This window comes from Chiloscyllium punctatum, chromosome 25 (assembly GCF_047496795.1).
Source record: "Chiloscyllium punctatum isolate Juve2018m chromosome 25, sChiPun1.3, whole genome shotgun sequence".
In the NCBI taxonomy this organism is placed as follows: domain Eukaryota; kingdom Metazoa; phylum Chordata; class Chondrichthyes; order Orectolobiformes; family Hemiscylliidae; genus Chiloscyllium; species Chiloscyllium punctatum.
Window position 1 is genome coordinate 68624008 of NC_092763.1, and position 7469 is coordinate 68631476.

At 43.7% G+C, this 7469-nt stretch overlaps 1 pseudogene; it reads left to right on the forward strand.

The window, feature by feature from the left end:
* Nucleotides 1-370: 370 nt before the first annotated feature.
* LOC140495683 (apelin receptor-like) lies at nt 371-1065 on the forward strand (annotated as a pseudogene).
* Nucleotides 1066-7469: the final 6404 nt, after the last annotated feature.

Genomic DNA, 7469 nt, shown 5'->3' on the forward strand with positions numbered 1-7469 from the left:
TGAAGATGGTGTACAGGGTGAATGCGATGATGCAGCCCTGACTGACACTGCCCCCACCTCCCCCTGTCTCGACGGTGTAAGGTTGAGACTCCAATGCCAAGCACCATTGCTGGCATGTCATCATGGATCAGCCTCAGCATCCTGATGACCACATCGTAACAGTATTCACCAGTGACCCTGGAGGGTAATTATGTCAAAGGGCTTAATTAGCTCGATGAAACCATGCAACATGGTTGTTTCTGTTTCTGACATTTTCTTGTAATTGACATGTTGTGAAGATCATGTCTGCTGTTCCTCTGGATGGGCAGAAGCCACACTGTGATTCAGGGAGTATTTCTGCAGATAACAGCAGAAGTCTGTTGGCTAGGCCATGTGCTATCTGGCCATTGTCCACTCTCTGTCCAGCAACAAGCTGCGCTTCAAGAGGACCACCATCCTCTCGTTAGTCCTCATCTGGACCGTGGCCGGAGTCCTGGCTTCCCCAGCGTTAATACTGTGGCGGATGCAGGAAAGAGAACCAGACGCTCTATGCCATAGACTACACTTTGGTGGCGAATGAGGCCACTGAGCATTTCTGGGTTGGCGGGGGCTCAGCCTGTTCGCCAGCACCATGGGCTTTCTGCTGCCTTTCCTTCTGATGTCCGGCTTCTACTTCACCATTGGCAACACAGTCAACAGGCACTTCCAGAATGTCAAGAAGGAAGAACAGAAGAAAAAACGCCTCCTGCAGATCATCACGGCCCTGGTCCTGGTCTTCGCTATTTGCTGGCTCCCTTTCCACATCAGTAATTCCATCGATGCGATCATCTGGCTGAATCTTATCAAGATCCCGTCAATGAATTCTTTATCTCGGCTCATCCGTACGCTACATGTGTCGCTTACATTAACAGCTGCCTCAACCCGTTCCACTACGCGTTCTTTGATCAGCGATTTCGCTCAAAGTGCCTCTGTGTGCTGCACTGTTCCTGGCTAAAGAAAGCTCTGCATGCCACTATCACATCCATCTACCCCAGCATGAGCAACCCCACCAAATCCGAGGCACCCTCCTCCACTACCAAAGTCTAAAAGCTGGGGGCGAGGTAGGGGGAGAAAGAGACCCAGAGAGAGAGAGAGAGAGCGCCAATAACCCTAAGTCCTCTCCGCTAGTGGTGCAGGCTCAAAGGGAAGAATGGCCTACTCCTGCACCTATTGTCTATTGTCTATTGTCTATTGCAGGTATTTAATAGTGGCTGACAGAAGGGAGATACCTCTGTAATTCACACAGTCAAAGGCGAAAGTGAGGACTGCAGATGCTGGAGATCAGAGTCGAGAGTGTGGTGCTGGAAAAGCACAGCAGGTCAGGCAGCATCTGAGGAGCAGAAGGATCAACGTTTCAGGTTAAAGCTCTTCATCAGGAATTTATTTTGAAGGGCTTTTGCCTAAAACGTCGATGCCCCTGCTCCTCGGATGCTGCCTGACCTGTTGTGCTTTTCCAGCACCACACTCTGTAGTTCCCACAGTTAGCCTTGTTTTTCTTCTTGAATATAGCAATATTCACAATCCTGAGCTCCAAGTAGAGTTCTTATTTGAGCCAAATCTTCAAATGTAAAACATATATGTGTTCATGGAGCTGTGGGCCACCCTCCTTTCAGATCTCTGCAGGAATCCCATTAATAATAGCAGTGTTGCCGTTTCTTAGGCTCCTTTAGGCATTTTGTATTTTCGTTGCACTGGGAGATTCTCCCATATCACCTTGTATGTTCTTCGAGGTGATAGGGTTTACAAGTTTGGAACATGCTGTGAACAAACCTTGCTGAGTTGCTGCAAGTGAACAAATATGAACATTAGGAGCAGGAGTAGATAATATGGAAAATGAGCTTGCACCAATATTAGATAAGAACATAACTGATCCGAAAGGACATTAGTGAACCAGATGTGGTTTTCTGACATCAGCAATGGAGTTTGAGAGACTATGGGGTATAGGTACATAGTTCCTTGAATGTGGCATCGTAGTTGGGATGGATGATAAAGAAAACATTTGGCATGCTTGCCTTCATTGGTCACGACATTGAGCCTACGAATTGGGAGGTCATTTTGCGGCTGTACAGTATATTGGTTAGGTCACTTTTGGTCTATTGCCATAGAATTCTAGTCCTCATCCTATAGGAAGAATGTTATTAAACTAGAAAGGGCAAAAATGATTTACAAAGATGTTACTGAGGCTGGAGGATTTGAATTATAAGTAGAGGCTGATTGATGGCAACTTTTTTCCCTGGAGCATTGGAGGCTGAGGGGTGACCTTACAGAGGTTTGCAAAATCATGACAGGCATAGATAATGTGAATAGCCAAGATGTTTTCCCCAGGGTAAAGCAGTCCAGAACTAGAGAGCATATATTTAATGTGACAGGGGAAAGATTTAGAAAGGATTTGAGGGACAACTTTTTCTCACAGAAGGTGATGAGGATATGGAACAAACTGGCAGCAGAAGTGACAGAGACAAGTACTGTTACCGCATCTCCAAGTCATTTGGACAAGTACACAGATAGGAAAAGTTTAGAGAGATATGGGCCAGGTTCAGTTTCGAAAGCCCAGTCAGCATGGATGGATTTGAGTGAAAGGACTGAACCTGAGCTGGATGACTCTAGTTAACTGCCAATTCCAGATTTTTACTGAATTTAAATACCACCATCGGTCTTAGCAGGATTTGAACCTGGGTTCCAAGAGCATTACACAAGTCTGTGAATTAGCAGCTCAGCTACAACACCAATAGTCATCACCTCCCCCCTGCTGATGAAAACACAAAGCATTGAAGGTTTGACTACTGCTAATATAAATGGTCTAGAACCACACCAAACCACCCAATGATCCAACTGCAGATTGCATTACATGTCAGAGTAGGTAGAGCTTCAGTTTAGTTTATAGATAAATCTGTTTACTATCATTACCTTATATAACAATGAACAAACTTTAAGAATTCAACAAAGAAGTTACTTAAGCTGAAACGCCAAACTCTGAACTGCGCTTGTTACCACATTATTTATGTTACATATCAAGTTCAGCTTCTGGTCAATGGTAGCCCCCAGGATCTTAACAGTTGGGATTTCAGAGGATTTGAGCTATAGAGAGAGACTGAACAGGCTGGGGCTGTTTACCCTGGAGCGTCGGAGGATGAGGGGTGACCTTATAGAGGTTTACAAAATTATGAGGGGCATGAATAGTGTAAATAGGCAAAGTCTTTTCCCTGGGATCAGGGAGTCCAGAACTAGAGGGCATAGGTTTAAGGTGAGAGGGAAAAGCGACCTAAGGGGCAACTTTTTCATGCAGAGCATGGTACTTCTATGAAATGAGCTGCCAGAGGAAGTGGTGGAGGCTGGTACAATTGCAACATTTAAGAGGCATTTTTATGGGTATATGAATAGGAAGGGTTTGGAGGGATATGGGGCAGGTGCTGGCAGGTGGGATTGGATTGGGTTGGGATCTCTGGTCAGCATGGACGGGTTGGACCAAAGGGTCTGTTTCCATGCTGTACATCTCTATGACTATGACCCTATGAATGCCATGGGGAGATGATTAGATTCTCTGCTATGGTCACTGCCTCACACTTGTGTGGCAAGAATGTCATTCATCCATCCAAAACTAAATATTGTCCATGCCTTACTGGATATTGACAGGAAATGCTTCATTATCTGAGGATTCATGAATGGTACTGAATAGATTCCATTATCTGTGAATGAATTCTGACTTTATGATTGAGGGAAAGTTGTTCTTGTGGCAGCAGAAGACGTTTGGCTGAAGACAGTCCCATGAGAAACTCCGACAATGATATCCTGACACTAAAATGATCACCCTCCAAAAACTACAACCTGTTAAATTGGATACATAGCAACACACCACGCACAAAATGACTTATGATTTTCCACACTTGAAAGATACTTAAATTGGATACAAAAAGCTTCAAGGCATCACAAAGTCATGAAAGGTGCTATATAAATGCAAGGTTTTCTCTCTTCATATATTTTTTCTTTAGTTATTAGGTTTCAAACTTTAGTCCAAAAGTTATCGGAAAATGATCTAGTTCAGACTGCTTTTAATCTATAAACCCACTCATGCAAAACGTTTTATGTTACTGGTTACCAACTTCACACAACTCTGATTAAAGATTAAACCAGACATAACAATACACTCTCAGACAAAAAGGCAAGTTTGCTCACCATAGGTAGCTTTCTGTATGCTAAAGAAAGAGAACAAACTGCTGAACTGGTCTCTGCACTATTAAACTGAAATGGAAGAACATTTACAGCTTCAAAAAACAACATAATGTTTTCGATTTCCCTGGAAGAGCAGCACAAGACCAAATGGGGCTGGTGCAGTCTGGGGAGGGATACAGAGGTTCTGGTTTCAGAACACCTATGGCAAACCTCAGAACAGGTCTCAGAACCCTTTCATTTCCCCCTAAATTGACAACTCAGCACCTAAGCATAACAATCGTAAAAACCTCCTAACTGTCACAACAGGATTTGACGTATTCATGAACAAAACACACAACACATGTTATACTCCAACAGGTTTATTTGGAAGCACTAGCTTTTGAGGCACTCTCTCTTCATCACTTCATGAAGAGACTACACCTCGAAAGCTAGTGCTTCCAAATAAACCTGTTGGAGTATAGCCTGGTGTTGTGTGATTTTTGGTCCAAGTAAAAACAATGACTGCAGATGCTGGAAACCAGATTCTGGATTAGGATGGTGCTGGAAGAGCACAGCAGTTCAGGCAGCATCCGAGGAGCAGGAAAATCGACGTTTCAGGCAAAAGCCCTTCATCAGGAATTCAGGCAGAGTGCCTGAAGGGTGGAGAGATAAATGAGTGGAGGGTGGGGGTGGGGAGAAAGTAGCTGATCCACCCCAGTCCAACACCGGCACCTCCAAATCATGAACAAAACAGATATGAGGTGTTCAAAGGTAGCTGACCGCCACCATCACCAGGGCAATTACATATGAGTAATAAATGCTGGCCTAGCCAGCAATGCCCACATCAAATGAACAATACATTTCTGATTGACTGCAGGCTCTTGGAGACCAATCAGAAGAGCGCAGTTCTTCTCAAGAATGATCAAAGGCAGGTGAAGTACTGAGCTGAAAAATGTGAGATAATCCTACCACTTCACAAATCATTGATGCAATCACATTTAGCATATAGTTTCAGTTAATGTTACAGCTGGACGAAAATGATATTTGAAGTGAATTATGAAGACAGCAGACATTAAAGCTGCAGGCTGACTGGGGGAGCCCTGGAAAAGTGAGGCATCCCAGAAGGCTCAACCAGCCAAGAGGCCAGCAAGTCTTCAGCTCTGATGAAGACTCATCTTGACTCAAAATGTTAGCTTGCTCTCTCTCCATCTATACTGTCTGCCCCGCTGTGATCTCCAGCATTTGATGTTTTCAGTGCAGTATAGCCATGATATATCATGTCTCAATTTCTCATATCCAGAGAACCTCGATTATTCGGCATTCGATTAACTGAATTTCGGATTATCCGGACAAGATCGCAAGGTCTCGGTGCTTGGCTAACTATTTTATCTGGTATTCGATTATCTGGCATTAAATTAACTGAATGAAATACTCTCCGCCTGTGTCCTTCGGATAATCAAGGTTCCTGTGCACTGTGTGCTAAATCCTAACTTTTTGAAAGAAATCAACTTAATGTGGATTAAATGAATTGACACTAGTTGCTTCCAACTTCTCACAAGGCAACCTGTACCATAGATTAAACACTTGTGAAAGGGAGAGACCTAGTCAAAGCAGCAGGAGAATCAACGTTTTGGGCATAAGCCCTTCTTCCTTATCTCCAGCATCTGCAGTCCTCACGTTCTCCTAGAGACCTAATCATCCAAACACAGGCAGGTTTTGCTGTGTGGAAGGCACCTGCAGTAATTTATTCTTACTAGGCCAGCATGTCTGACACCTTCTCAGCTCATTGTCATCTGCTGCGGTGAATGTGGCAGAAGCTGGCATGGCAGGCCAGAGAGGGTTCCTCAACCATACCAGGTGATGTGATGTTTAACACAGTGTCATACATCAAAGCACAGACCATTGCCTTACAAGACAGAAAAATACCAGAGAAAGGTGGGGGGGGGGGGGGGGTTGGGGGGAAGAGAGAGAGAAAGAGAGAGAGAGAGAGAGAGAGATAGAGAGAACAGCCAGAATAATTTAAGTGTTATCACCGACAAGCAAGTTAGGAATTCCTGTTATTAGGAATCTACGAGATGACAAATCAAATCAATGACCATGGGGACTGGTCAGGAGGGTCATGGGAGATGGTATCTGATCACAAGCAGTTGCCCACACAACCTTGTTGGATCCCTCAAGTAAATGGAAAGGAACTTACTTCTTTCATCTCAGAAGTCTCTGCTTTCAGGTTAGCTTCCGAGGGTCCTGATGATCGTGTACACGGTTAAAATACAACATGGTGAACAACAATGATGCTCACATTCTCAGTGTGTTAATTAAAATATTTAAAGTACCAAACCGGTTCCTTGTTCATAAAAAGGAGACAATGGGGATTGCAGATGTTGGAGGAGTCAGAGTTGATAATGTATGGCACTGGAAAAGGCACAGCAGGTCAGGCAGCATCCGAGGAACAGGAGAGTCGACATTTTGGGCAGGGTCCTTCTTCAGGACTGGGGATGGGGAAGGGGGTTGAGAGATCACTAAAATCGATGTGGGGGGGGGGGGGGGCGGTGAGGTAACATCAGAAGCTGGTTGCACCAGAATTCCAGTTTCAAAATGCTTTAGCCACCCATATCACAACACAAACCTGCCTGTGTTTTGGTGGTTAGGTCTCTCCCTTTCACAAGTGCTCAATCTGTGGTACAAGTTGCTTTGCAACACATTGGAAGAAAATAGTGTCAATTCATCTAAATCCACATTAAGTTGACTTCTTTCAAAAAATTAGGATTTACAACACAGTACCTGAGACATGAGATATCGTGTCTTTGCGTACTTGGAAAAAGTTATTCTTCTCAAACTCTCCACGACTGGGCTTTCCCTCACCTCAGTCTTTGGTCAAGTGGAGACTAATTGATAGAAAATACTTGCTTTTATTAGGTAACTGCTTCATCAATGTTGCATCGTGCAAATTCCAGGATGGTAGAAAATGACCTGAAAAGACCACAGTTTCTTTTGTCTGACAATTGCGATGCCCCCCAAGTACTTTGGGATCTAATGTATGCAACTGTTACTTAATTCTATTCAAAACAGATTAAGTCACTCAATGAATTACGCATTATGAACAGAAATTGTGTAAATTAATCAAATCATTGTGTAGATTTTCAGTTTAACATCTGACCATAAAACTGGTTTTGCAGATCATTGTAAACCTGCCCAATTTGATGTTTGGAGAACATAACGGACTGCCTAATCTCAATGTTACATTTAATACATTGAAACATTTCTTTATTCTCTCCAGCATAACTGGCTGGCCAGTCTTTGTT